The 27,107-nt window shown below is 46.2% G+C and overlaps 1 protein-coding gene across 2 annotated transcripts in view; it reads right to left on the reverse strand.

Annotated features, from left to right (window-relative positions):
- Nucleotides 1-26,864, reverse strand: part of BOC (BOC cell adhesion associated, oncogene regulated) — a 76,879-nt gene extending 50,015 nt beyond the window's left edge. The window contains exons 1-2 of one of the 2 annotated variants that reach the window (XM_058295845.2): nt 25,800-26,864; nt 21,761-21,852 (exon numbers count right to left, since the gene is read on the reverse strand). The gene's annotated coding sequence lies outside the window, so the exon portion shown is untranslated. The remainder of the gene's footprint in view (nt 1-21,760; nt 21,853-25,799) is intronic. The other variant, XM_058295843.2, reaches the window with a different exon arrangement.
- Nucleotides 26,865-27,107: the final 243 nt, after the last annotated feature.

The raw sequence follows: 27,107 nt of genomic DNA on the forward strand, positions 1-27,107 counted from the left end.
GGGTTTGGATATTGGCTCTGCCACTTTTGCCCAGGGACCTTGGGTGAGTTACTTATCTCTTTGAGGCTCAATGCAAGTGTGAACATGAGAATGATACCTACTTTGCTGAGCTGCTAAAAAGAGAAAATGAGATAACATGAGAAAGCTCCTGGCACACAGAAAACATGAAATAACTGCGTCGAGGGTATCATGGAACTTTTCTACTGAACACCATTCATTGGATATCTAATTTCATACAATGGCACTGCCACCTGGTGGGCTTTTAAATTAATGTCCTTTAAGATTTAAAGATGTTGCATTTTAGCAACTCTAGACACACATGACATCATACCTTTACTCTTTCCTTACAGGCAGTGCAAAATTAAGCATTGATCTGACTTTGCTGCCCTATACACGTGTCAGAAGTTCAAGAAACATTCTTGTTGAACAAGAACAACAAAATACCTAAATTCTATATCGTGTTTCAATAGCCCTGTGGGATAGAGGATCCATGGAGAGTGCTATACTGTCTCCAAGTCTGTGGTCAGACTTGGTTTCTTGCCTCCCAATCTCCACCCAACACTAGTCAACATTTAATATCATTTACGCTAATAACCTCTTGCCCTCCAACTGCATCTCTCTGCAAGCTCCTGATGATGATGATAATTTCTCTGTACTGTTTGTTTGGAGAAAAAGGAGGAAAAAGAAAAATCCCCATCAAACAGCCATCTGGGATAAGAGTGTTTATAAGAGGGGAAAATGTACCTTCAATCCCATCCTGACCCTTACTCCCAGCCCTGGAAAGGAGTCCATTTCCAACCTCATTCAATAAATGCATAAAGCTACAAGGAAACCACCCACTCTTTTCCTACTTCATTTCTAGGTACAGCCTAGAGCCAGGGCTACACACACACACACACAAGGCACATAAATATAAATATAAGGCCTGTAGACTACCTGATGTAGAGGGATGCTGAGGACACTTCTACTGACAACTGCTCTTCCCCTGGCCGTCTACTTCTCCACCCCCCCTTTGCCTGCCCACCTCATGCTTGGACACAATGAGAAGAGCTGTGTAGTGACTGTCTTCCCCACTGAGGAAGAACCACAGAGGGCTCCCAAGCCAAATACTGGAGGGAGATAGGAATGGAAATACCAGATGCTCACACCTCACCATCCCCTGCTCAAGCTCTGTTTTGCAGCAGGAGCTCCCACTGGGGGTTCATTAGATCTGAACTGCATGAACCAAACAGAGTCAAGCCTGGGGAAAAACTTGGAGGTAGGTCTTTGCAACTCTGCAGACATTTACTGAGTACCTACGAGGGGTCCAGGAGGGAGACTTATAAACAAGTAAGTCACAATATAGGATGAGCAGTAGCAGCGTAGGTGACAAAGCTGAGGCTTACGAGGTCATGTGCCACTGGCTTTTCTGTTAGTTCTAAGTCCTTCTCCTACCTTACCTGATGCACTTTGAGGAATGTTCTGTGGCTATACTAGGAACAAACAAGGATGATATAAAGAAGAATTCTTTTAGGACTTGTGAAAGGGAGTACATTGGAGGGCTGGTCTTCATTCAGTGCTGAGCAGGGCCTGAGGGTGAGTCAGCGTGCACACACATCCGTACAGATTTCTTCTGTCATTCCCTGCAGCCTTTGCTAGGGGTTCTGGTTCCTTGACGGTAAATAATAAAATCCACAGTATGTCTTTCGAATATGATCTTTTCATGAGGTCATGCTGCATTTTAATGTTGATATAATAACTCGTCGAAGCTGAATGTTGACTAGGCTCTCAGCTCTTTAAGGACAAGAAGCTGTACCTTGTTTTTCTTCATGTCCTCCTCCACCCTTTGCACAGTGTGCAGCACCTGGCAGGTGCTTTGCGTGGGTTTGCTGACCTGAAATGAGTTCTGCCCAGTGCAGCCCCTCGCCTCTCGCTAGAGTCCCGCCCCTGAGAACCCTGGCTTGGGTTATCAGCTATTCTATTCTTCTGTACAAACACTAAGCATTATCAGCTATTCTATTCTTCTGTACAAACACTAAGCAGAGAGTCTCTGTTTTTCCAGCTCTACTTCTGAGCCCAACCCTGCTATCTTTGTGGGTGAGTTTGGGAAAATGCCTTTTCTGTAGTTCTGCACATGCTACGTGTTGGTCTGCCCCTGGTGTGCTTCCTGGGATGACACATCCTATGCTTCTCAGGGGTCTGTTGCTTTCAGTGGCACTTTTAGGTAAACCAGCACTACAGCTTCCTCTAAGTCTGCTTAGGATACCCAAGGTTTGTGTTCATACACTGATTACTATTCATTAGGATTGTTCTCCTTTGTCCTAAGAATGAGGACTTTAAGCTTTCCAGATGGGCCTTAAGTCCTGCTCAGGTCCTGTGACCTGCCTGTTTATATCCTATCCTTGTTTGGACAGTCGATGGGGGCTCTAATTAACTCCTTTTACATTGGTCGTTTTTGTGAACTCTGAGCACCAGAGGACTTGGAAGTAGATGCTCCTATTTCCTCTCCAGTCATTATATCACTACTTTATCTCATTGTTTATGTGATTTGTATGTGTATATAGCCCTGGCCATAAGCTCTAACCAAAGTTTCCCCTGTGGAAGCTCCATCATCCTTTTAATTATTTATCTTCCTGACTGTTAGACCACAGAGTTCAGAGGTGGTGATTTTCTTACTCACAAGGGCATTTTCAGACTCTAACACAGTTGTAGGTATTCAGCAAATACCTGTTGATTGAATGAACACCGAATGACCTGAGACACAAAGTTGAAAGGTCACGGCAGAGAGGAGAGAGAATTGTAGCCACGTAGACAGGAAGTACACATTTTTAAGTAAGAAAAGGTGGGCATTTAGGATGCTTGAGAGTTGGAAAGACTTATTTTGATGTGCCCTGTTAGCTGGGCTACATAATTACCAGCAATTCCAACTAAGTTGTCACTTGCCATCATTTTCCATGCCCCTTCCTATAGTGATTTAGCAACCACTGGTGCAAGGTCCATGCCCACACCTTCCATTAGACTTACAAACAGGACTCAGGTCCTCAGGCCCAGACTGAAGGAGCACCGGGAAGCTTCTTCCTGGCCTGTCTGGCTCTGGGGCTGATTCAGAGAAATGCCAGGCAAAACCACCTCAACCCCTAACACATGCGTGCATGCTCATGGACACACACACACACCAATCCCTAACATGCTCATGCATGCTCATAAGTATTTGAAGCATCCGAATGAAAAGCTCAGAGTTGGGTTAGCAATGGCTGAACTGGTGAAGTTATGACTAAGACGGGAGATCAGAAATTACCATCTTTAGGGCATATTTGCCTAACTGACAAGGACCATGCCCCTCCTAGACTGTCCTGCAAGCAAGAGCTCTTATCCTGAACTTTAAGAGGAATCAGCTTGGCATAGGATAAAAAAATCTATCTCACATAGGGATGTCGAAGGAAAAACATTACGTTAGTAAATCATCTGCCATAATGACTGGTATGAAGTACGTGTTCAATAAACGACAGACTCTCTAAATTTGGATACCTCCTTCCAGAGTTACTTTTTAAGAATATTCTCTCTCTGAGCCTTGCTGCAGATTCAACCCCAATATTTCAGCCCCAGAGGTTTAAGAACAGGTCATATCTCAGAAGCTAGACACCCCTGCGCAGGCTCTCCCCACATCCTGCTCTGGGCATGTGCACTCACTACCTCTGTGATGGACAGTCAGACATGTACACACTCCCAAGTCAGCACACAGCAAGGAACTCCAGCTCCAGCTGGCAAGTATGCTTTAGAAGCATGACAGTTTACTTTCTTTCCCATCTGACCTCATACAAACCTCCTCTCCTCACCACCTCCCTGACCCCCAAATATATACATCAAGTCCCCCACCCCACCCTCAATTTTCCCCTTCTCAATTCCAAAGCTCTTCAACCCACCTAAAACTTAAACAAATACCAATTTGGAAATCAAGCGTGCTCCAGCCTGTTTGTCAGTCAGTCCCCGCCTTTTGCTGGGCGCCCCCCACCCTGACCCCTGTCAGCTCTCCCCAACTTGTGCAGCCCAGTGGCCTTGGTGCAAGGCTGGCACATGCAGAGCAAACAAACACATGGAGTCTTGCCAGCTGGATCAGGCTGCACTGTTTACAGCAGGAGCAAAGTATGGGGAACTAGGGAGGCGTGTGAAGGTTGAGGGGCTGGGGGGGGCTGGGGGGATTGGATAATCCTAGCTTCTTGCTTCTGGGCTCCGCCAGCTGCAAAGAGAGTGCCCCTGCTAAGGTTCTGTCACTCCCAGGTACTTCACAGGCTAGCAATCCATCAGTGGCGTGGCTAGTACCACCACTATGCGGCACAGAAACAGAGACAGGCCTTGAGGGCAGAGATGGTGCTATCTTGCTCATATGGTAACTCCAGCACCTATCCTAGTGCTTGTCACACAGTAGGAGCTCCAAAATTTGTTGCTAAAAGAATAGATGAACTTTCTTCCTACCTACTCCACAGGTTACAGACTAGGAGTGGCAAAGGGGAGGTTAGTGCGTAAGGCCTCAAATAGCACTTCCAAAAAGCTACAGGATGTTTAAATATGCTACCAAAGATACTTTAGGGAAGTGCTATGTTAAGAAAGGAGAATTAGCTTTCTTTACTGTAGGACTTCTCAGAGCCTTTAATATGCTGTTATGTGTTGTGAATCATACAGAGGGGAATAGGAAATGCACTGAAGACTGAACTTACTTAACCACTGGTTTGGACTTACTTGACCATAGACCTGGACTTGTTTGACCACACTCTCCTCTTTTCTGAAAGTACCATTAGGAATGAGAACTTCACCAAATACACTTGGGGAAATGGTGGCCTAAGAGGTTCCTGGAGAATGTCCCAAAAGCAACTTGCAACAGTATGATCCCTAACAGCTCTGAAATATATATCTGAATGTGGCTAAAAGGGAATAATTGTATATATATATGCATATATATATGTATATGTGTGTGTGTGTATAGTAACAAAATAAAGCTTTTTCAAAAATCCATGGAACCTGCACTACACAGTGAACCCTAAGTTAAAGCATGGACTATAGTTAATAGCATAATTATAAAAATGTGCTGTCATCAATTGTAACAAATGTTCCACACAAATGCAAGGTGTTAATAATAGGGTGGGCCTGTGCACCTGAATAAGAACAAGGCCTAGAGCTGCAGGGTGCCTAACAGTTACCTCCTGAGAGCCTCCATGTTGCTCAAATGTGGCCAGTCTTGAAGCCAAACTCAGCATGTAAATGCATTGCCTTCCCCCCAGTGTGGGACACAACTCCGGGGGATGAGCCTCCCTGGCACCGAGGGATTACTACCAAGTACAAGCTGATGATGTAACCAGAAAATGACCTTGAATAAACGGTCAACTTGGACCAGCAGAATATCTCAATCCACATATAATACCAGGAGTTAAAAATGCTTTTTGACCTGAATCAAGGGGGAAATGGAAAAGACAAATGAGTTTATATGGCTATGAGTCTCCAAAAAGAGCCGGGAGGTTATCAGAGGGGTTGTCCTTATGCACACCTCAGCAGAGTCCCAGAGACAGATAAAGTAGATACAACTCCGGGTATTGGTTCTTCTGAGGGCTACAGAGACCCACAGGTTCTATGGACATGGCAGATGAGAGTTCAATGCCATGCCAGTTGGCCCTTCTTTGGAGTTTGTGTTTCTGTGTGATGGAGCTGGACTCAGATATGATCTTTTTTCACAAGCCTCTCCCGTTACTATTACCATAACTGTAGTTGGTGCTGGGGTTTAATGTATACCCAGGGGACCTGAATCTCTGGACTGACCCTATGATAGCCAGGCGCTGAGCCTGAACAGACTTCAGCTCCTACACTCTGGTTTATTGGAATTACCCCACTCAGCTAACATGGAGTTGAAGAAGGTCAACCACCACACCATGGAGCCAAGAGTGCCTACAACTGAAAGCAGGAGGATTGCATCTAACATCCAGGTGGAATCTAAGTCCCCTCTTGATATAGATGTGGAGTGGACACAACCATTCCAAGGTCCACAGGATGGAGGAATAGAATACGGATTAGAGTGGACTTACTGATATTTTATTCATGAACTATTGTGATTAGTAATCGAAGAAAATGTGGCATTGATGTGGAGAAAGTGGCCATGGTGGCTGCTGGGGGTGGGGAATGGGAGGAAGAGATGAGATGTGGAGGTGTTTTGGGGACTTGGAGTTGTCCTGGGTGATGCTGCAGGGACAGTTACCGGACATTGTATGTCCTCTCATGGCCCACTGGGTGGAACGTGGGAGAGTGTGGGCTATGATGTGCACCATTGACCATGATGTGCAGCGGTGCTCACAGATGTATTCACCAAATGCAATGATTGTCTCATGATGATGGAGGAGATTGTTGCTATGGGGGGAGGAGTGGAGTGAGGGGGGTGGGGGGTATATGGGAACCCCATATTTTTTTAATGTAATATTAAAAAAATAAAGACAAAAAACTATGCATGGAAAAAATAAATAATAGGGTGGTATATGGGAATCCTGTATTTTATGCATGATTGGTCTGTAAACCCATAACTTCTCTATTAAAAATAAAATAAAATAAGCATCATTTAAAAAACCCAGTAAGACCCATTTTTGTTATTTAAAAGTGTTACATATAAATATATGGTATGCAGTTATTTGGATTGGTGTACAAAATAGTCAGGAGAAAAAAAGAACCTATGGAGATTGGGGGATTTACATACTTTACTTCAAACACTTAAGGCATATTCAAAGTGGGTATGTAGGGAAATGGAAAACAATTGGGCTCCCATCTACCATATAGGAGGCCCAGGGTTCGATCCCTAGGGCCACCTGCTGAGGCCAAGCTGGCCCACATGGAGGACACTGGAGTGCCGGCCCATGCGGGAATGCAGCCCCACACAGGAGAGCCACCCTGCATGGGAAAGCCACACCATGCAGGGGTGCCGGCCAACACGGAGAGCTGGTGCAGCAAGACGACACAAGAGACACAGAGGAGAGAAAATAAGAGACGCAGCAGATCAGGGAGCTGAGGTGGTGCAAGAGAGTAATCGCCTCTCCCACTCAGGAAGGTCCCAGGATCAGTTCCTGGAGCCACCTAATGAGAATATAAGCAGACACAGAAGAAAACACAGCAAATGGACACAGAGAACAGACAACAGGGGGAATAAGAGGGAGGAAATAAATAAAAGAAATCTTAGAAAACAAAACCAAACAAAACAAATTGTATATGTAGTACCACTTTTGTAATTAAAAAATGCAATTCTGGAAAAAAACTTTCCCAAAATATTGCTGATATTTTGTCTTCCCATAGGCCTGGAATGCCTTATTTCTACTGGCTCCAATGACCTCTTGAACCATAAAATGTTGTTCTTTGTACCCTTATGGCATTTAAAGAGTTTGTGTCAATCTCCAGAATTCGACTCCTTTGGTTTGCAAAGACACCTCCTTTAATTCTAGGATTCTGCTGCTTCCACAGAATATGGACTAATATTTTGGAAAAAACAAAAACATTTAATAGTCTTTGCAAATCTAACATTATTTTGTTTAGTAAGTTGTATAAAATACACTAGTTTTTAAAACTAATACTCAGTTTGCTGAAATTATTATGTAGGATATATTAATATCTAAAGACTGTCTTTCTTCCTGCCAAACTACTAACTTTCTTGTTTAACTGATTTGTAAATTTAAATTGAAAGTCAATAAGATTTTGTGAATATAGCACACCCCAGGTTTTGTCACAATATGAGATTAAGGCAAATATTTACAATCAAAAGAAACTGTCAATCTTAGCATAAAACAAAGAAAATTATTTGACTGTTTATTCAGTTAATATGTGTGGGGCAAAGAGCAAACGTACATACATTATCTTCTCTAAGGCCTCGACAACCCTATGAGGTAGGAAGTGTTCTCACCCCCATTATACAGATGCAGCAACAGGTTTAGAGGATTAAACAACTGGCTCAAGTAAAGGATTCAAAGTCCTGCCTGCATGCTGGTCTTGGTATACTTGGCCACATCAAGGAGCTACAGAATGAATTGTTTCCAAAAAAGGAACTGAGAAGATAAAATAAAAAATAAAGTTAAAAAAATAAAAAATAGAAAATTTAAAAAAATTTTAAAAAAATAAAAAATACATATAATAAAATGAAGTAAGCCCAAGAATAGTGCACTTGCCCCCATCTTTCAGGAAGGGTTGGTTGGCAGATTCCTGCAGACCTGTTGTACCTGCACCCCAGAAAGCTCTTCCCAACACACACACATTCATACTGGAGTCAGTCCTGACTGCCTGTCTTTGTTTGCCAGGGCTGCTATAACAAAGTACCACAGGCTTAAACAACAGGAATTTATTGCCTCACAGTTTTGGAGACCAGAAGTCCAAAATCAAAGTGTCAGCAGGATCATGCTGTCTCTGAAGTCTGTAGCATTCTGGTGGAAGCTTGCAGGTAATCCAAAACTCAATCTCTCTCAGTCACATGGCCATCAGACACTTTCTGGCTCTTACTACTGAGCCCAAATTTCCTGTGCTTGTGACTCCAGTCATATGGGATGAAGGCCCACTGTGATTCACACTGTTCTCATCTTAACTAGTAGGATCTTCAAAAATCCTATTTACATATGGGTTCACATTTGCAGGACAGGAGGATCAGGATTTGAATATGTCTGTGGGGAACATGATTCAATCCATAAGTGTCCAACTGCAGCAGTTAAGAGTCTGAGATCCAAGTTATATGTGTATCAGCATGTACTGAGCAACAATGAAATAAAATTCTTCCATTTCTTAACCCATACTCTCATTCTCCCTCTGTTCTCACAAGAACACAAGCACTAGATCAGGGGTTCCCAATTCTGGCTGCTTAGAAGAATCATCTGGGGACACCTGAAAACACGCCAACTCCTGGGCCGCACCCTAGTCAAATTAAATTAGTATCTCTGGAGTAGGGCCTAGGCGTCAGTATTTTCAAAATTCTTTCCCGGTAACTGCAATGTGCTGCCAGAATTGAGAACCACTGTACAAGGGCCTCTGCCATGGATTTTCAGAGTTGTTTTGGTAAAGAATGTCTGCCAGAAATGCTGTCTGTTTCAGATGCAACGGTTGAAATTGAGAGCTCTGTATCAAAATGTTCCCTACTATATTATAAAGAAATTCTTGTCATTTTTTAAAGCTGGAAAAACATTTTTTATTCCAAAAATTTAATGTTAAAACATTTTAATGAATAAATTTTTCCCCCCAGAAAGCCTCTCTGATTTCCTTAGACACTGTCTAGACCTTGCAAGTCTTGGTTTTCTCCTCTCCATACAGAAATAGAGACCCAAGGGGAAGCCACTACCACTAAGAGCATCTACTCCGGGGACCAGGACAACCTCCACGGTAGCAAAGGAGACACTCAAACAAGTCCCTGGGCCATAGTTCCCACCAGCACTTGGAGCTGCGTTGCCTTGGGCCACACCTACGTTACTTCTGGGGGCAGAAAGGGGCTAGCACCAGCGAAGAGGTTAGCAGAAGACAGAGAAGTGTTCCAAGTTTACCCACATTTCAGGACTGGCACATCAAAGCCTGAGACGCCACCAGGGATTCCCTTACTAAGATCAGAGCAGTCTGGCTAAGGGGTGTGGAGCTTTTCTTTTTGGAGTAACAAAATTGTTCTAAAATTTTTTATGGTGATGAATGCACATCATTGTGATTATACTAAAAGCCATGGGGGAGCCACGGGGCTCGCTGACTGAGCACCTGCTTTCCCCATACAAGGTCCAGGATTCAATCCCTGGCCCCGGTACCTCAAAAAACAACAACAACAACAAAAAAACAACCAAAAGACCATTGGTTATACAGTTTGGATAGATCGTATGGTATGTGACCATAACTCAATAAAACTGCTTAATAAATAAACAAATGTGCAAGAATAGCCAGAATTGGCAGCTGTTAGTGGAGCTAACAGAGAAATTGAAAGGTGAAGTATTTTCTTGTTTGTTTTTTGTTTATTATTATTGTTGTTGTTGAAATAATGAAACTACTCTAATAATGACTGAAGTATGAATGCACAACTATGTGATTATACCAAACACCATTGATAGTATTACTTCGGATAAATGAGAATCTCTGGAGTAGGGCCTGGGCACCTGTATTTTCAAAACTCTTCATTAATATGTATCAATAACATTGATTTGTTTAAAAAAAATGATATGGGTATGGAAAAAATATACCAAATGTACATTACAGACCATAATTAGTAGTAATAATCTGATGAGGTTATCTCATAATCTGTTAACAACAAGGTAATGTGTTAGTGGAGGGGTGCTGAAGGGGAATTCTGCACATTTGCATGATTGTTTTGCAAGTTCACAACTTCTCTAATAAAATATATATTAAAAACTAAATCAGAGCAGTCTCCAGGGGGTGACATACCATCAGGAGAGGCTGAGCAGGCCTTGGCAATCCAGGGGTCCCCTTCCAGTTACCACCAGAAGGTCCTAGAGGGCAGTGATATAGTTTGGCCCCACTGGAAACCTGCCCTTTGAGAATCTAAAGGGTTAACAGCTCGGCCTCTGGCTTGGGGCCTTCCAGAAGGAGTCACTACACAGTTGGGTCCCGCTGGCCCAGCCTCTCCATCTCCCTGACCATCCCACTCCAGAACGAAGCTGCTGCTGCTCAACATATACCAGGCTGGTTTCATCTCCTTCCAAATTCATTTTGTGTCTTAACTTTTGCCAAGAATAAAAATTAAAACACACGTACGCACACACACACCACACGTGTCTGGGAGGAAGGACAGGGTTGGAAGTTTAGAGTGAAAAAGGCCAGGCAGGGAGTGGGGGCAGGGGACAGGTTCCCTGATGCAAGTCAGAGCCTGGAGGCTGCCGGTGTCTGCCGCAGGCCTGACGCAGGGTCCGATCAGAGGGCAAGTGTTTGCTGCTTCACCCCTCACTTCCCTCCAACACCCCCACCGCCCTGAGCAGCCGAGCTGCAAAGCACTCCAGAGGCTAGAACACATTCCCTACACACAGACGAGCCCTGTTCCTTGCTCACCTCTCCTGCCAACTCCAAAGGAATAAAACCGTACTTGGAATGACAGGTGGGTCCTGATGGAGCAGGCAGCTCATCGGCTGCTTGTGGCCACCCAGGAAAACGGGTCTGGAGCTGAGATTCTCAGAATCCTGCTCTATCACCACAGGGCCTGCAGATGCTTGAATCTGGCAGTCAGGACAGCTCAGCTCCAGCTAGCGTCAGCTCTTACCTTCTGGGCAGAATCAGGAGCCCCAGTGCTCCTCAGGAATCACGCCTGACCCCTCACCCCACTCCCTCCTGGCTCTGTCCTTCCACTCTCAGTCGTACATAACATCCCTCACTCAGCTCTATCCTGTGCGCTACCCTGCCCCTTCTACCCAAGATGCTGAGCTAAGCACTGACCTTACGGAAACCTGCCCCCTCTTGGAATCATCTGCCTTTCAAGTCAACAAACACTTGCTGGACACCATTAAATACCAGGCCCTGAGAATACAAAGATAAAATGCGAGCTTTTACTAAGAGCTCAACATCTCAGTGCAACTTGGAACAATTCATACTTAAACCCATATGCCCTAGCTACTGCTTTTCCTTCCTCCTCCACTGACAGGAGGGGACAGAAGGTGCAGCAAGACTGGATAACACAATTCTTTTGGAGAGAGCAACCCTGTGGCATTCATCTTTGTCCCATCCAGCACTGAGCATAGTAATCAACACAATGTATTAAAATCAACACAAAGTAGTATGTTGGATCTGTGCGATGGGAATGTGGGGTTCATTATACTAGTCTTTCTGTTTTTGTGTATGCTTGCGTTTTTAAATTAAAAATAATAACAAAACTTGTTTTTCCAATAAGATGACTAGAACAAGGTCCTTGCAAACCTTCCCGATCCTGCGCCAGGCTCCAGACATATCCCCCCCCCAACGTCCTCTCAGCTAAGTCAGACTTCTGTTAGGCAGGTTTCAGTGAGTGCTGGCTCTGGAAATGGGTACTCTCTCTTTGACCTTCGCAGGCTCCCCGGTACCCTGGGTCAACGAGGTAGCCCAACTCCTGCAAAGGCGACTATTTCCCTGACACCCCTGGATTCAAGGACCTGGAGTCAACTGGCTGCCCACCATGGTGTCTGCTTCCTTTGTGGAGCTACCCTCCCCAGGACCCTGAGCATAGCTCACCAACAGCGTGCTCTCCACCCCCCAACTCCAGCCGGCTTCTCTCTGCCTACAGAGCAAAGTAAGGAGGCTTCTGGGTCCAGAGGGAGAAGTAACAGGGTAACTGCTATGCCATCTGAACCTATCACATTTCTCTGGGCCTCTGTTCTCAACTACAATATTTCCAAGCATATCATAATTAACAAAAATCTTGACAAAGCCAAGTCCCTCAAGAAGATGGGCTCTTAAGAAAATTATAAATCAGCAGCTCAAATCAAGCCAAAGCCATGGTAAATAACAACAACAACAATAATAATGCAACCATTTGAAGACGTACCCTGAGACTAGCACTCTTCTAATGAGATAACATGGACAATGCAATTCATGCCAAATGACCTCTTGTTTTTATCTGAGAAATATTAAGACACTAGGTTATAAATGTTTTGAGGGCAGGAGGCACATTGCTGGGTAGATTCTCAACAAATATCCACTGATTGATCAACTGAAAAGCTGCTCTTCGATGGATACAAACATGTCTTTGGACCCATGGGAAAAACGTCTAAAGAGGCATTGACGGTGTTGCTCTGGCCAAGGCTTATTGCTGGATATTTGAGTAACCAGAAACAGCCCAGAGTACACCCTCAAGCCACTAAAGCAAGGCAGGTTGCAATGGACACCACGAGCTTCAGTGAGTGGCATTCTTCATGCAAGGGGGACACCACCAGGTTAGAACTCCCCACCTGGCCTTATCTTGGCGGAGATGCAAAAAAGCAAGGTCTTGCTGCCTTTCCCCATCAAGACGCATTCTGGTTAATTTCCCAAATGCGGAAATTTGTTCTGTCTGCCTAAGATTCCATCTCAGCGGGACACACCGTTACTCTTTACCTCCTGACTGTCAAAGCATGGAGAACTTAGTCACTAACGGGACTCCGTGCTCCACTGCCAAAGGGGCTGTCTTTCTTTGGAGAGGGGAGTGGGGTGACAGTAGATGTCACGGGGACCCTGCTTTGGTTTCTACAGATTGCTGTAGAGAAAAAGTACTAGGGAAAGCCCAGATCTCACCACTGGCCTTCCTTCCACCAACACTGGCTAGAGCGTCCTGTGTCTGCATGCCCCACACTTCCTCCCTGGGCCTCCCACTCTAACAGGCTACCACACCTTTGGGACATTCTGGGATGGCCCCAACTGCACAGAATACCACTCCTCACACTAAAGAGGATTTTAAAAAGAAAAAAGAAATCATCACAAGATATTTATAATATCAGCCTACTGATATTTTTTTTCTCACTAATCAGAAAAAAACAAATGCTTTGTCAGATTACATATTTGTCTTTTGGTCAGAGAATGTAGTTCCTGCCCCTAGACACACATCACATGGCGTGAACCTACCGGAGAAGTCTGAGATTCTTTCCCAGGACTCTCTCTGAAATGTCTGGTGGGGACTGAGGAGATAGAATGTGAATAGCGTGACTTCAGGGTGAAGGCTGGATTTGGTTAGGGACACAAGTTAGGGACATGTGGTTCAGTAGGTCACTGTCCTCTGCCTCCCCAGGCAAACCACGAGGCAAGGAGGGCTAAGGCTATTGGAGGCATGGAAGGTATTGTTGTAGCCTCCCTGACTCTAGAATTAGACCCAGGAAGACAGGGGCCTGGAAGGTTCCACCCAGATTCCATAATTAACAACAAAGTCAAGGACAGCTTGCCTATAGAGGGTGGCCTTCCCTGAAAAGTTTAAAGAACCTCAAAGACTATGCCAGTGCTCACAGTGTCCTCAGAGACAAAGCTGGGGCAGGTATTATTACCCAGTGGGAACTAAGTAGAGCCACCAAATGGCAGCCCAGAGCCCTTTGTGAGTCACCGGGCAGGAGATGGGTTGGAGGATGGGCTAGGCCAAGAAAAGAAAAACAGAGGGGAGGTATTGATTTGGACCACCAGTGTGGAATTTCTGTGGTCCAAAAACTGGCTCTCCAAAGAGTCCAAAGAGTCCTATTCCTCCCTGGCCTCAGGCCCTCAAATGAGGAGGTAGCTCGCCTCAACTGTTCATTCCAAACAAGAAGCAGTGGAAGCCGTGGTCGAAATTTAAGCCCCTGTTCCCCAGGGTTGGCGCTCTCTCTACCTAGTATCCCCCTTTTCTTCAGCCCGGGGAACTTTTCAGCCTGGTTCCATCAGATGATCAACTCAAACCCCAGATTCGCAGGTATTTTCCTTTACCCTAACTATGACCCAGAATTGGTGTGGGGTTGGAGGAGCTCCCTCCTTCTGCTCACATTATAAAAACCACGTATCTCTCAGAGAACCTCACTGTTCAGAGTTGACTGGTGAGTAATGCCTTCAAACTCCCAAGGAATCCCAGCTTACAAAGCCAGGAAGAAGTACCTTTTAGCAGGGAAAGTGTTCTCAATCTCTTTGCACCTAATTAGGCTTCCTTCCTAATGACCACAAAACAGGCCCCAAGAACTCAGTCACTCCCAGGGCTCAACCAGACACCGCTGGAAACTGGGAGGGGCCAAAAGCTGCTCCCAGGCCTGTGAGGGACCTGTGGCCAGCGGAGGTCAGCGTTCAGAAGCGCTGCCTGCTGGGGGAAGCCCACTTCACCACCGCCCGTCCGTAGCTCCAAAGCAAGTAAAACAAACTTTGGAGAAGGAAGGCAAACAGCCCCATGTGCTACTCCCGTCTTAATATTTAGGAATGGGATGGGAAGGTCTGCACAGCTGATACTTCCAGATGTGGAACCAAAACACAGGCTGCTCCTGACAGTTTACCAGCTTGGCTGAGACTCGCAGTAGCACGAGGGCCAGTTATGTTCGACAGAAGACAATAAAAGGACTGACCGGTTGCAGGCCTCCAGGGCTCTGGTCAGGCGGGTCTTTGCACAGGCTGCCTGCTCCTTCCTCCAACCCCTTGCTCCCCAAGTGGATGTGAGTCCAGGGCAGGGAGGAAGAGAAGGCCAAATTTAAATCTGGAGGAGGAGCCTTAGGCCATTCCCCCAGCTCCCTGAGATGCTGTAAGATGCTGGATTTGGGAATCTTGTTAGCGCCATTTTTCAGGCACGTTTCCATCTTTGTTGACAGCACACCTCCTGGGAGCTTCACCCCCATTTCCCATCCTCCTTAGCTCCTAAATCTAGAACCCACTCAGAAATGACTCAGAAGCCACTTGCAGTCAGATCTCTCCCCGACTCGGCAGGCATCCGAGCATGCTGGTGCTTTCACCCACGTGGCCTGCCGGCTCTCCTGCAGCAGAGGCCATCTCTGTTGCCTGCGTGCCTAGCACAGGCTTGGCCCCACCAGGCCCCTGTGCGCGTGGAGCTGAACTATTCTCAAATTCAGCCCAGGGTCCTCGTATCCCTGGCTTGTGGTTCCAAACCAGTTTCAACAGAACCCCACTTCAACTCAGGTAACCATGCTAAAGCGGGGAAGCAGCCAAGTGGACAGCCCAGAAACCCTTAGGAAATCCAGATGAACAAATCGACACTAAACTCTTGTGGGACAGAGGAGATGACTTCTCTGCATCCCCAGCTTTGCCTCCCACAGTACTGGGCATAAAGCAGATGATCACCAAATTCTTCTTAAGTGACTGAATGAGGAAGGGGCACAGAGGGCAGCCGTCCTCACAGTCACCTTACAGACTGAACAACTGGCACACCCATGGACTTTCCTGAAGTTAGTCACCTTGAGGAAGAGAGAAGGAGCTGGGTCCTTTTGGCTATGGCCTGGCACAGGGCTTCCCAGCTTCTCTTAAACAAATGCTCTCATATTATTAGAATTCTCAGCACCTCTTCCCTACTTTCCCTCACATACATACACTGGAATGAATTTTTCTTATTAGATATATAAAATAATTTTCTTTTGTTTGAGGTTCTTACTACGCACTCCTTAAGATTGAGGAGTCCTCTGCAGAACAGAAAAAAAAATTATTTTTGAGCACCTATTATGCACCAGATACTACCCTAGACCCTGAGGAGAGGGTAAGGAATAAAACAAAGTCCCTAATCTTATGGATCCCTCGTTCTACAGGGGTATCAGGAAATAAAGAACAAATAAATATATGCCACGGGGAGATAACATTGGAGAAAAATAAATCAGGTTAAAGGGAGAGAATGATGGTGGGAGTTTTAAAAGAGGGTGGTCAGTAAAGCCCTGCTGATAAAATGGAAATCGAACAAGGGCCTGAATGAAGTGAGGAGCAGGCACGTGGAGGAAGAGCCTTCCAGGCGAAGGGTAAAGCAAGTTCAAAGCCCCAGAAGAGGGAAACTGCTCCCTAGTTTGGGGAGCAGCAAGGAGGCTAAGAAGGCTGGGGGGATGGATGGGGAGGGGGAAGCTCAGAGCAGAGAGGGGTGGGGCTGGAGCATGGTAAGGACTGTGGATTTTTCTTTTTCTCTGGTTGAAAAAGGGACACCATGGAGAACTCTGAACAGAGAAGTGACCTTATCTGGCTTATGTTTCATAAATATGACACTGACTGTGAAGAAGGGACTGCGGGGTGGGGGAGGCAGGGGAGGGTGGAAGTGGGGAGAACAGTTAGGAAACTATTGCAATAATCCAGGCAATAAAGGTGGAGAGAAGACTAGAGTGGTGAGAAGTTGTAGAATCCTGGATACATTTGGAAGGTAAAGCCAGTATCATTTGCTAATCAAAAGCAGACTATGAAAGAAAAAAAACAGATCAAAGGTGATTCCAAGGTTTTTGCCATAACTGGTAGAAAATGCTGGGTTGGGGAAGCAGCAGCAGGGAAGACTGGGTGGAGCCCGCTGGTGCTCTCTCTCACCACCTTCTCACTGCTTTCTCTCAGTAGCCGGCAGAGCCAACGAGGGTTCCATCTATGTGTCCTTTCACCTACTCATCCTTCTTCGTTTTCCAACCTTCTCAATAACCCTCCTTCCATTCTGCTCCCCTTTCCTTTTACTTTCATCATAAAAACAGCTCTCATGTAAGAAATGCTCACAATGTATTTCATGTGCTTTACACGCATTATCTTGCTTCCTCTTTGCAACAACCGTAGGAAACTGGCATCTCAAAGTTTAGGTAACTCACCAGCACCACACAATTGGTAATGGGTAAAATGAGGATTTAAACCTAGGCCTGTCTGGTTCCAAAGCCTGCCCTTAGCCAGGATGCCACACAATCTCAGACCTGGCCGTGGCCCCAGAAATGCTGCTTGCTACTGGAACCACCACCTTTCCGCAGCACTGTGCCCTTTCTCGAGTAGGATTTGCTCCAGGCTTCTGTCCTCTCAGGTGAGGTCCACCAAAAACTTTCCAGATTCCTTCCATTCCTTCGTATCTCAGGAAGAATATTAGCTAGAAGCCTCTTGCCATGACTCTTTTCCTCCCCCAACTCCGCCTGAATTCTGAGACCCTTCTCGGCCTCTTCCCACGGGGGGGATACAGAAGGAGTCTGGCAATAGGACCAACCTGCCTCCAATCCAGGCTCCTGCCCTTATAAAACAAAAACACAAGCACATGAGCAAACACATCCCTGGTGCCTAGACTCAGACCTCTGGCCAGTTTCCTAGAATTTCTTTTCTCCTAACTCATCTTGGGGGAGTACAGATGCCAAGGTCCTGGGCTTTGGAGGTAAGCAGGAACATTTTACATCAAAAGTGTTCCCCCTTGTGCCATTTTACTGCATCCTCAAAGCGTCCTGAGAGAGCAGCTTGTGTGGCTGTAGAATCAAGGTGCAGAGAGTTTCCATGACTTCTCGTTTACCCAACTAGTTGGTCATAAAATACCTTGAACCCAAATGACCTGTGTCCCACCTAACTCAGAACTCCCTGGCTTCAGGCTTTCCATAGTTGATAAAGGAAAGCAAGGAACAAGAATAAATACGCGTCCTCCACAGCCAAATCTCCACTGCTCTCCTAAGCGTATTGGGAGAGATCTGTTTCACTCTTCTGCAGGTAACTGCCTGTCGAATTTTTTTGCTGGCTACCCAGTGAGAATTTGCCTGGAAGGTACCGTCTCCTGTCAGTTACCCATCTGTCAAATTTGCTACTTCCTTCCCCAGGGTATTTTTCTGTACAAGCTGCCACTTCTCCTGACCAGTAAAAGTATCTGTTGGGCCAAACATCTTCTCCCCACCAACCCCCACTGAGGGCACAGAGGACCTGCCTGACCAGACTTGTAGAGATCCTAGGAGGAAATGGATTCATCTCGCAGCTGTAGTGGAAGCAGAGATTCAAGACATTCATTCAGACAGTGTCCCAGGGAAAAAAAGTCAAGAGGCATTTTCTAAGATCAGACCCAACAAGACAGAAGCAGTAGCACTCCTGCCAGTGAAGTCTGAGACTAGCTGCCACAAAAAGCCTGGCTTCCCTCATGCTGCTGCTACCGATTCATTCACAACCCTCCAGTGGTGGTCTGAGTTTTAAATTCTTGTCTCTTCAGGCAAGTCTCATATAGCCAGCCCCCAACCCCTTCCCCTTATACTTTGTTAGTCGCAAAAGAAACAGTTCTCCCAAGCTACAGGGCTCTTCTTTGGAGAAGGGATTATCTGGGCTTTTTCTTCTTCTTCTACAAAGCTTGAGTTTTGGAGTCTGCCAGACCTGCAGTGAAATCTTGGCTCCATCACTTACCAGCTGTGAGACCCAGAACAGGTCGCCACAATTATTTAATTTTCAGTTGCCTTATCTGCATGACAGGGTAAGTGCTCCCATCTTCACCAGGCTGCTGAGAGACTGAAGGGACAAAGCCTGTGGTGCTTAGCACGTGCCAGGTATACAGTAGGTGCTCATTACAAGGCAGCTAGCCATTCTCCTCCCCTCCAGCTGGAGGACTGTCAGTGGAGGCAGGGCAGTGCTGCCTCCTTCAGCTGAATGTTCCCAACACCAGCCTGCCCTCCAGTTCCACTGCTGATTTCCCTGAGTGATGGGGTGAGAGGCTGGGTCTGAGGTTTACTTCTTGCCTGACAAGTGAGAATAATAATTCTTCCCTCACTCCATGAAGACTGCCTGCTGCTCGTGCATGCTCACCCTCTCAAGAGGGAGGATTGCCACATAAATGCAAGGCTTCATTTGTAAAATCAGAGGAACAACAATTAACTCCATCACAATACCGCCTTCAGGCAACCTGGTCAATTCTTTTCAGCCACACTCAAGACCTTTCTGGTGTTTCAGCGATGAGCGGCACTGGCTGCCAATGTGAAGCCCACCTATAGAAAGCCACCTTGTTGTTCCCCTCTAGGGAGGAGAGCCAAGCTCCCCCACCCCTCCTTTCTCCCATTGTCAAAGACCACCCAGTGAAACTTGCTGGCAAGCTGCCACAGTCCAGAGAGGCTAACGCCAGCCTAACTACTCAGCCCCAGCCGCTGTGGCGGAAGGCTAGAGGATGAGAAGCATCTGACTGTGGACTTGACCTGGACCTGCTGCCTTCATGGGTGACAGACCACTAAAGGTAACAGTGAAGGACTGCGGGCGATTGTTTTAAAGTCATGTGAATTGGAAGATTCGTTGGTGTCTAACTCTTGGCTCTAAGGCAGCATGTTCTTACGTGACTCGTGAACTACAAAACACCCATTCAGCAAGGCATTTCCATTACATTATGTGGCCTCACTTGCAAAAATGGGCACTGTGTTGACTGACTGCATTATTAAATCCCCTTCACCTGGACGCAGTTATGTAAAAAAGGAAAAGCTACCATCATATTAGAGTGGGATGATATTCATTAGACAGAAAACAGAAGGAAGCGAATTGGGGAGATGATTTGTGAAATAATTACCAGCCAGCAGCCTCTGCTTTCACAGAAAACTAGTAAACCCAGAATCCCCAATTTTTCTGTCCAATTAAATGCGACCCATACATAATAAACCTGCTGGAGACTGTAAAGTTATTACAGGTATAATAGGTAAGCTCAGACTAGTAAAGGCACTTGGCCAGGACTAATCTGGAAAAATACTGGCAGGGCCGAGGTAGGGGGGCTCTCTTCAACAGTCCAATTCCAGTCTAGCCTGGGTAGGGAGCTTCTAAGACCAGCCAGTTCCAGACAGGCTCCTTCTCCTTACCTGTAGCTCCCATCGTGTGTGATATTCACCTCTAAAGTAGACAAAGAGGTTCCTGAGCAACTGAAGAGTCCACAGATAATGACTTGTACCTAAAATAAATGTCCCCTCACTTGCCACTCTGGGAATGATTTCAGAGTTATGCAAACCTATTGCAGAAAGGAAGAACAAAGGACAAATAGAATTAAAAGGTAAAAAGCTGAATAACAGGCATTTAGAAGGTTCTTTGCTTCACCTGTAGTTATACAAGCATCTCTGCTTGTACACGACATAGATGAGGGAAAAAAATCACACATTTTCCTTCCCCTCCCTGAGAGCAATTGAATAACTTGTTTTAAAAACTTGTCTGAGACCTAGATTTCTAAGACTTTGTGTTTAATGCAGATATTCCAGGTTTTAACTTTCCCCAAATTCAAAACACTTTAAACTTGAAATCTCAATTCTCAAGAATACTTAAGTCTGTTATCCACTGAGAAAGAGTGAATTTGCAAGGAGAAAAGGTGAAAATACATATAGGCAGAAGTATAAGAACGTTTTAATACTGCCATTTTCACTTCTGCTCTTAAGGAAGGCTCAGCCTGAGATTTTGACTCCCCTCCCTCAGGAAGTCTTTCTTAACTGACCCAGGACAAGTACTTTAACACTGGAGTTTGTGCTACAGTGTTCTGTGCTTCCCTTCCTCTCAGTAATAATGGAATTCTGATGGCTGGAGCTCTGGTATTGATCCCTGCCAGCACACGTCGTGATGCCAGGCACACAGCAAGTACTCAATTACTCAATAAGCGCTTGTTAAAAGGACGAAGGCGCCAACCTACAGACACTTCATCACCCTCCACCTTGTCCAATGCTGTCCAAACTCATTTTGGAGAAGAACAAACATTGCTCTGCTATACTTTCCACTGCTCAGCAACTTCTGGGTTATTTTTTTCTTCAACCCTACTCACCCTGCCCAGACTGTGAACTCTCCTGTTACTAACCAACAGAACTAGTGGAGATTTTCCTCAACATTTTTCTGGCAACCAAATCAGGTTGACTGTGTATCATTGGCTATGGTCTCTCTGCTACGATTTCCTCTGACTGCCCAATAATCCTGTCCCAAACATCAAAGGCCTTCTTTGAAGATAAGTCCAAATTCACCATTAGGAAAGGAGAAATTATTTCCCAACTTTACTCCAGAAGATGGAAAGCAATAGAATCCCTTTGGTTTGTGTGAGATCAGCACTGCCCAGTATATCATAATCCAAGGCATTCTCTTTAATACCGTTGACAAGAGACATAAACACAGGGCTTTCCTCATCCAGATGCAGGCAGGGACTTCTCCACAACAGGCTTAGGCTCCAAATCCCACAGTAGATAGTTTGTATCCAGCAGATGAGCCAGTGTTGGCCCCGGGATGAGGGGCGCTCACGTGGCTACCCCAGGGCAAAGAGACCATCACAGGCTCTGATCAAAAGAGTATCTGCGTCAAACTGGAACCAACCTCAAGTTTAGCCTAGAGTACACTCAAAACTGGATTCCTCTGATTCTAAAGGGTGAAAAACACCCTGCAAGGGGCAACACAAAACATGAGAAAATGGCTGCTCATCCATGTAAGCCAGAGATATTAGATTGTGAGTGGAAAACCTCACCTGCTTCTTCTACTTCATTGCTGCTACCCTCAGATGGCACGAATGTTGACAAAACTTCATGGGTCATGGGTTCCCGGAAGCTTGCTCTGGGTCTGAGGAAAAAGGAGCAGGGTCTCATCTTTTGAAAAACAAAATAAACAGTTCTGAGTATTTGCTTTTTGTAAGGTGCATTGCTATAAAGCATAGTAATTTCTTATTACTCCATTTAATTAAAAAAAATAGAGGAAAAGTAATTTTTCTAAAGTGATAAGCCTTCCTATATGCCCAGTTACCTGGCTTCTTATGAGAAATGAAATGAGCACTAGACTAAGGACAATGAATACATTTAAGACTGTCAGCTTTCAAAACCATTACCTTGTGGCCAGCATAGCAAATATTTCTTAGGAAGACATTAAAAGCCAGATTCATACAAAGTAAAGCGGGTTTGCAGGGCAGTGGTTTAGGGTGATAAGGCAGCAAGCAGGGAAAGGAACACAGCAAAATTAAGAGTTGGCTACAACATAGGTCAGACTAGAGCAGAAGACTCAGACTGAAGAGGAAAGATTCACTTATGAGAGGGCCAAGGAATTTAGATTTTAACTCATGAATGCTTTTAAGCTGGGTAGTAACTGGATTATGTTATGGGACTACTGGAGGATGGGTCCTGAGGCAGCAGGTAGACAGTGGGGAGCCCAGTCAGGGGTTGGCAGGGTGAACTAGCATGGGTGGTAGCAGGAATGGGAAACACGGTGCAGATGGCTGGAATAATCAAGGGAAGGGCAAGAAAGACTTGGCAACTAACTGGATACTCTGGGTAAGCTTGGGGAAAGAATCTAACTGTGGCAGCAGAGATGCAGGAATCGATTAGTTCAGTGGTTTGAGTCAGTGTGAACAGAGCTCCCAGGCAGAGCCAGGGCCCCAACGCAAGTTCTTTAGTCCTAAGAGCAGTATCACTTGAGATGGATCCTCTGAACCTTACTTCCTCCTTTCCACCTCTCCTTCTCTATCCATTATCAACCCCAAGGGCTCCAAGGAGCAAAAGCCTTATTGAGGAAGGCTTTTTGTAAACACAGATTTCTAGAATAAAAACAAACACCCTCTCTCATCCCACTTCCCAATCCCAAATATTTTATTCAGCCTCATAAATAATGAAAATATTATTACATGTTTAAGGCTGGCCATGTGGGAGACTTTTAGGATTTGGTTTGTTCCTATCAATAGGAAAGTGGTTTCTCATCATAGTCACACTGTGGTTCCACAGAGTATTAAATAAAAGGCATTACAAAGTGAGAGCATTAAAAACAGGAGCACATTTTAGTTGGTCATATCTATTCTCTGTGAGTCTGGTCAAAAACATAGGTTTCTGGAAATACTTCAGAGCTGACTGACTATAAAAGAGTAAACCCTGTTATCACAACTATATAAACAGCATGTATGCACATGGATGAATGAAAACAAGTTGTATTTTAGAATAGAATTGTGGGTGCTTTTGAAAAACATTTTCTTTATTATTAGTATTTGCTTATGTGATGAGTAAAAATTGGTGTTGAGTTGGGGAAACCATCCTTTGACTAAGAAAATGTATTCCTGGGACAAGAAAACTCCCAGTCCGGTGTCTGATACGCTATAAATGTTTGGTGAATTGAAGTATGGAGATGACAAGAAGTTCCTCTGGCTGAAGTAAATAGATTTTACCAAATGTAACACATGGTTTTCTTTCCTCTCCTTCCCCAATTCCTCTTATTCAGAGACCAGAAAGTACTGGGCAGCAGTTATCTGGTATACTTGGGTATTCCTCAGCTGTAGTTTGAAAGGCCCAGAGAGTTAAACCACTTAATTCAGTAACCATATCATTGGCTTTGCCTAAATTTGAACCCAGACCCTCCAGGGTCCCATGGAACACCGTGACACTTCTGAAATTCTGTGGGGGATGTGTGGAGAAGTCAACTGAATTATTTCACCAGTAAAATCTCCTATACATTCTTAGCTCATGGAAACCGTAGGTGAAAAAAGTGTGGTCATTTCCCGAACACTTACAAAAGCACTTCAAAGAAAGGAAAATCCCTGGACCCACTTGGAGGATCGAAACGAACATAAATCACACTCCTTATCACAAGTTGACCAACCAATCCAGAGCTAAGCAGGGCTGCCCCTGTCCATCCATCCCAGCCCTTTCACCACAACCACCCTGACCTCAAGTAAGCTCCTCTCCTGAGCACAGCCAACAGGTTGCGGCTTGGGCAATTTCTTCTGAGTGAATGTTTCTTGAAATGTTACTCTTCTTAAAAGAGGAAGAAAGGGGCAGGGTCTGGGGTTTAAATCCTTAGACTTCAATCCTTAGTCTCCCCAAGGGTCAAGCTCTGAGCAATGAATTGATACAGCATCGGGCAGTGCAGCAAAATGGCACAAGTCAATTTCTGCTTCTTTCATTTCTACTCCTTTCTATAAACTCACTCCAAAATCTCATCTGGTAAGAAAATCAAAACTCCATTGCCGTTTCCATCCCACTTTCATCCCACTGACCCCAAGGTGCTTCAGGATTACCATGGGAACCTTCTGGGTTTCAATTATGAGACCGTTAAAAAGTGGCAATTATCAGACCTCAGAAATGTTCCTGGGAAACCCACTACACACCTCAAAATGGCCAACCTCTTCCCTCAGATTTGCTTAAAGAAGTTCAACCAACAGGTCAACCAGATGGATGGGTGCCCTAGCCCCCATCTCAGACTTCTAAGATTGTGTTTTTGTGTCACAATTATTATTTTGTGTAATAATTTCCATGTCACCCTTGAGAAAATGGAGATTGATTTACTGGCTGTAACCAAAGGAATCAAAAAGTAAAGGACAAGTCACTGAGTAAATCAGAAATGTTTGCTACATGCAAGAATTTTTAAAACTACATCCATTAAATGGCCAGTGTTTGCAGGCACTTGGAGATGGCACAGGCGACTGAAACCAAAATATACTTTTCATACAGTCCACTAAAGAGATAACTCTGGGTAAGAAACTTATGTGAACCCGCATGAACTTGCTGAGAAGGGATGAGGGGAGGGGCAGCAGACCCCACCACACCCACAGAGTGCCTGTTTAGGATTACTGGTGTGTGGTTTGGGTATTCTTAGCTCTACTGCCACATCTTTGGAGCAACCCAACAACCTTACAAGTAACTCTACCACTGCCACCACCCTCCCCAAAGCAAAACTAAACAAAACAAATTCCCAGGGCTCCATAAACTCCTCCAAGTTAGGGCTGCTCACCATCCACCCCTCAAAACTCTTCCATTGCCTGGAAAACCAAATTAACATTGAGCATCCTGAATCTTAAGTAGGCTCCAAAAAAAAAAAAAAAAAAAAACCAGCAGAAAATTCTTCCTCTGTCCCTTGTTCCTTCCCACCCACAGCCCTTGCCACTTGTTCCTGAGGATCATTTCCACACCTCAGTTACACAAAAACCCCAAAAGTACAACCCCTGGGATAACTTTCTGTGGATCTTTGGCTCGGTCCCTCATTTTAGTGTTTTTTTAAAAAAGTCAACTACGATAAATCCCCAGCCCCGAAGAGGCAAAAAAGGGTGTCTAGGTATTTACAAACGTCCATGGGGGCTTCTCCCACGGCCTGGCGCCAGGAGCCGGAGCACTGGTGTCAACCTTCGGAGGAAGTTTGGGAAGCTGCCCGGGCCCTTCTTCTACCAAGAGGCTTCCGGGAACCGCAGGGACGAAATAACTACGACTCGGCCAGACTGGACCAACAGAACCAAACACGGCATCCCCCGGCCTGGGCCGCGGCTCGCAGGCAGCAGCCTGGCAAACCCCGACCGTCCGCGGGGCCCCAACTTTTGCAGTCCCGGCGCCGGGCGCGCCGCTCCTCGGCTGCAGCCTCCCGCTGAAGCCGCAGCCCGAGCGCTCGAGCCGCTCCCGCCGCCCGCGCGCCCACCAGCCACCCGCCACGCTTCCTCCGCATCGCCCGGCCTCCGGCCGCCTCCGCTCCCCTTCTCTTCCCAAACCAACAAACAAACACAACTTTGTATGAAAAGAAAACAAACTTTTAGCGACTTGACTCACCTTTGGTGCAGTCGGGACGGGGACAGAGGGAGCCGGGGCCGGGTGGCCAGGGTGGTGGGCGCGGGGGAAACCACCAGCCCCGCGCCACACGGACACACAACACACGCACAGTGACACCCAGGGACACACAAAACAGGAGAGCAGCCGCGGCGGGAGCAACAAAGGAGCCCCGAAAGGAGAACTTGCCGACCCGAGAGGGAGGGCGCGTGCGGGCACGCGTGGCTGCGACGAGTGTGAGAGAGTGTGTGTGCGCGTGTGTGCGCCGTGTGTGTGCGCGCGCGTGCGAGTGCGCGTTTGGCGGCCAGCACCGGCGGGCCGGGCTCAGGGTCCCCGCGGCAGGAAGCAGGGGCCGTGGCGGAGGCAGCAGGAGGAGGACAAGACGAGGGACGCCGCGCCCAGCACACCCGGTCCCTCCATATGGAAGAAGCGTTTTTGGATGACTGAACTCTCAAACAATTCCTTCTTTTGCTTCTCCTGCCCAGGAGCCTCCCAATACCGCGCGAGGAGGAGGAGGAGGGGTGGAAGAGGAGGCGGGGAGGAGGGGGAGGAGCAAAGTGGAGCAGAGAAAAAGTCTTGGAAAGGAAGCTGGGGGTAAAAAAGTCCCCCAAACTCTAGGGCAGTTTCTTCCCTAACACACACTTTTCGCGAAGCCTTCGTCCCGCCTCCTCCTCCCAGCTTCTCTTTCCCCCAACGAAAGCACTGTTCCCTGCCTGTCTCCCACACAAGCTTCCCAGAAACCCCGCACTTTCTCTTCAGCTTCACCTCAGACCCTCCCTCTCTGATACTACTCTTCCCTTTTCTTGCCCAGTCCCTCCTCCTCTTTTACTGACACCCACTTTTTAATTGTTTCCTCTTTAATTATGCAAACAAACAACTGTAGAAATAATGAAAAGCAAACGTGCTGTTATGAAACGCGCTTCTCCACACACACACAAAATTGGGGGCAGCGGCAGTCGCGAAAATGAGGATCCCAGCCCCGGAGAAGCCCCAGCGCCGCTTCCCACCCTCCCCGAGCCCCATCACCGTGGAGCGTCCGAGAGGGATGGTTTGCCCTTGGCAGTGCCCTGACCTCCTTTCATCACACCGGGGTGGAGGGGGAAAGCAAGGAAAAGACCGGAAGGGGCTGGGGGGGGAGGGGGGAGGCGAGAAAAGGGAAGGGTGCACGCCCCCTTAAGTGTTGGACAGAAATCATTCAGCACAATGGTTCTCAAACTTTAGCTGTATCAGAACCCCCCTGAAGGGCTAGTGAAAACACAGATTGCTGGATCCCACCCCCGGAGTTTCCCTACGTCTAGGGTGGCCTAAGAA

This window comes from Dasypus novemcinctus, chromosome 4 (assembly GCF_030445035.2).
Source record: "Dasypus novemcinctus isolate mDasNov1 chromosome 4, mDasNov1.1.hap2, whole genome shotgun sequence".
Taxonomy (NCBI): domain Eukaryota; kingdom Metazoa; phylum Chordata; class Mammalia; order Cingulata; family Dasypodidae; genus Dasypus; species Dasypus novemcinctus.